Source organism: Tupaia chinensis, unplaced genomic scaffold (assembly GCF_000334495.1).
Source record: "Tupaia chinensis unplaced genomic scaffold, TupChi_1.0 Scaffold000088_1, whole genome shotgun sequence".
In the NCBI taxonomy this organism is placed as follows: Eukaryota; Metazoa; Chordata; class Mammalia; order Scandentia; family Tupaiidae; genus Tupaia; species Tupaia belangeri.
The window spans coordinates 5,040,780-5,044,855 of NW_006159550.1; the positions used below are offsets into that span (position 1 = coordinate 5,040,780).

Sequence of the window (4,076 nt, forward strand, 5' to 3'; positions counted from 1 at the left end):
TGTCTCTGGTATTTATGTTTGCTTTCTATACTGTTTTCCCCCAACATTGTATTGAATTACTATAGACCTTAATTAATCTAAGTATTTTCATAGCAAACACAGCTGATATATACATCTCCATGGACACAAGTCCAGTATATACTGCATAGTGACTTAATCATTCATATTATACAAAATTTCCATTTCTAGTTCCTAGAATTATTTTTACCCCTCTTTCTCACCCTCTGTCCTTTCCCACCCTCTTCTCACACTATCTCTGGTGTCTACAGTTATCTTCCATTCCTTTCCCACCCACCTTGTATTGATTACACAATTTCTTACATAATCTAACTGCTTTCAATAATGAGTTCACTCATTACTATTAAGAAAACCAGTTTTAACTTAAATCAAAGAAATACCAAGGAACTTTACTTAAAGCCAGGAAACAGGTTAGGATTCTGTTCAAATGGTAGGTGCATAAACCTATCAGTCTCGTGTACTTTTATCTTCTGTTCTGGTTCAATTTTCCTGATTAAATTCTGGGGTATAATATTCAACCCCCAGACTTGTCCCTATGATTGAGTTGGCCACTTTCTTACGGAGAAGGTTTGACTTTCAAATGCCTTGTTAGAACACCTAAGTATAGCAGATTGTTAATAACAACAAAGATAATGATGATAATAATTTCAGACATTTTTTTCCCATCATTTGAAATTGAGTTTCTTTTTTCATAGCTTGCTTCATTTTGGTCTTATCTCAATGCTAATGTTACACTCGTTTACTTTAACATCATTGTTTTTGGATAAATAGAGCACCATAACTTCTTGAGTTTATTTGATTTTCCCATCCACAGAACTTGTTCTGTGCAAAATGAACCAGGACTGAAATCCTGGACTCTTGGGAATCTCAGACAGTCTTTCCTATACAGAATTTAAAGAGGTCAGGGAAACTAGACTAGTCTAAAGTTTTTGTTAGGGGTTGAATCACTGTGGAATTACTCTAAGAAAGACTTCAGTAGAGGAACAAAACTTATTGTCACAGTGGGTATGAGAAGAATGTGGTATTTCAAAGTGAAAAGGGAGGGTGAGAAATGATAAATTTGGAAGAATAATAAAACTGTTTAGAAAACAGACAAATTTGGTGAGGATTTGATGGAGAAATGTTAAGTGATTTGAAAACAAATGCTTATACTGAAAAAGCACATTGTGTGGATATTGTTACAGGGTTTGGCTCTGTCTGCATGGAGGCTTCACTGCTTTTACTCAATGTATATTATAATGTAAGTACAGTGTTCAGCACTAGGGCACAGTTTATTATTACAGGTCACTGCTGTGATGACTCAATAGGGTGGACATGTTTCCTTTTCTAATGGTCCAAGGGTCTTGTGAAAGCACCTTGGCTTTGGAGTCGGGCAGACCTGGAGCGCTGGCTTCACCCTCTACTGTTTATGAGAATGCGAGCGATTGTTCTCCAGCTTCAGTTTCCCAAGTCATAAAACAGGGCAGCAGTAAATACCCCTCCGTTTGCATGAGAACTGAATGAGACAGTGGGAGCAAAATCCTGGGCACAAATGGCCCCAAGCCCAATCGATTTGCAAGGGGATTGTATCTATTGTGGAGAGCCCTTTACAGCCAGTAGCACATATAGGGCAGAAGTTGTCCAGAGGATTCAGCTGTACTTCATCCATTCAAATGGAAAGTTACTTGAATATTTACTCAAACAACACAACATTGAATTTTCAGATAGCTGTCTGTGAGTAGTGGACTTTTCCAGAACTTGACAAGAAAAATGACATTATGATGTGTTTGTTTTTTGTTGATGTCTTATTTGCTTTAAAGTTCCTTATCTTAGTAGTTTTCATCTCTGACAGTGATATTTATTGGTCCTAAAATGTATGGTCAGTAAGTTTAGGCTTTACACTTCTGTTCATCATAAAAACTTCTATTCAGAGACCAGCAGTTAGAGTAATGCCTATGTCACTGGACTCCCATGTAGTCAGCCGCGATTCGAGTCCCGGACCCGGTGTTAAAACTCATTCCGGGCGTGTGTGCATGCGTGCCCAAGATCCTGAGAGGAGAATGGAGGAGAAGGGATTGTGGTGTGGCCATCCCCCCTGGGGGGGTGATTTCTCGCTTTCTGTCTCTCTGTCTCTTTCTGTCTGTCTGGCGAGTGCACGTGCCCTATAGTAAGAACCTTTCCAAAAAAAAAAGAAAAAGAAAAACCTTCAATTCATATAAAAATGGCTGAGCTGTAACTCAATGAAATAGAAACTTTTCATAAATCTGAAATATAAATTGAGAATTGAAATTTGTATAATTTCTTATTTGAAGAAAGAAAATGACAATAAATAACAGAGATTAAAAATCAATAAAACATACAGATTGAAATATCATACTTTTGAGGGAAAATGTAGTTCCTCTTTGGTAAAGGTCATAGAGTTCATACTGTTGAATAATTTTTTTAAATTTATTTTATTATAATTTTGGATTTATGTATAATCATTATATATCTTTAACAGCTATGGATCTTTTCCTCCCCATAGGTTTTTGCCTTAAGGAGTGTGTGCTTGCTGGAGAAAGAGACAGAGACAGTGAGAGGGAAAGTGGGAAATCACCCCTGGGGGGATGGCCACACCAGTATCCCTTCTCCTTCATTCTGTCTTCATGATCTGGGCATGCACACACATGTGCCTGGCATGATTGTCAAGCCACCAGGTCCAGGACTCGAACTGCAGTTGGCCATGTGGGAGTCCAGCCACATAATTACTGTGCCATCTGATAACCACTGCATCTTTCTTAAAGTATGTAATGGTGAGTAATAAATCGAGGATATGAACGTATTCTCCATCTTCAACATAGAGCATTGCATTATGTTGTGCACTGTTTGAAATTTACTCTGCTGGTTATTTTGGAAGTATATATTGAATCATCAATCACGTTCTTTATTGTGAAATGCAGTTCTAAAGAAAACAAAGTGATTAACAATCAGCAAAACATCTCACAAATTAAAGAATATATTTTTTTGAAAACAAAGATAACATTAACATAGCCAAAGCAAAAGAATCTGTCATTTTCCTGTAGGAGACTGTGAGTGATGAGTTGCTAATCTGAAGGTCTGTGGTATCAACCACTGGTCCAGTCCGAGTTAGGTAAAACTGTACAAAACTATGTCATTAGGAAGGGATTGTGCGTTCTTGTAAGGCCACAGACATTTTCACTTATGAAACTCTCATTGATTTTATATTTTTGTTTTTTAAATCATATTTATGGTTTACCGTGAAATATAACAGTTGTGACAGTCATGCTTAATGCTTTTGTTAAGTCAAGGGAAAAAATAGATAGGGCTGTCAGAAGTATGCAAAAATTTAACAGTTCAAAAAATTGTTAGCCTTTCTGAAAAACTAAACGTGTATTATATACCTCCGTAATAAGGTGATTTTCATCCATTATAGTGGTCATCCTTCAGTTCATTTATTCAAAAAACTGCTGTTGTTTTTCATTACTGAAAACTGAATTCAAAGTTGAGCAATACCATCAACAGACTGATGGTATTGTGTTCCAGAATATTTAGTCTATCTGTCCTTCGAATGAAGTGTGTCTCTTGTAAGCGATATATGAAGGTCCCAGCTCGCTATCCACTGAGCCAATCTGTGCTTTTCAATTTGCGAATTCAATCCATTGAAATTCAGCGTTATTGATATGTGTGCACTTATCATTGTCATTTTGCTGTGTTTTTCTTTCCTTCTAAATGTTTTGTGTTCTTTTACTTCTATGTATCTCCCTTTAGTTTTTGCAGTAGAGTATTCCCTGAAGTATTTCTAGAGAGCCGGTCTAGTTTGATAAATCCTTACAGCATTTGTTTATCTGGGGGAAACTTTATTTTTCCTTCCATTTGAAGGATAATCTTGCCAGGTATAACACTCTTGCCTGAAATGTTTTTTTTTAAATTTCAGAGTTTTAAATATTGTCTTCACATTCTTTCCTTCCCTGCATTGTTTCAGTTGAGAGATCTGATGTTAGTCTAATGGGGTAAACTTTGTAAGTACCTTGGCATTTCTCTATTGTCATTTTTTTTTATTTATTTTTATTTTTTTGAGA

At 36.4% G+C, this 4,076-nt stretch overlaps 1 gene segment (V, D, J or C); it reads left to right on the forward strand.

The window, feature by feature from the left end:
* LOC102483721 (T-cell receptor gamma chain C region C10.5-like) overlaps positions 1 to 4,076 on the forward strand; it is a 148,133-nt gene that overhangs the window by 105,351 nt on the left and 38,706 nt on the right.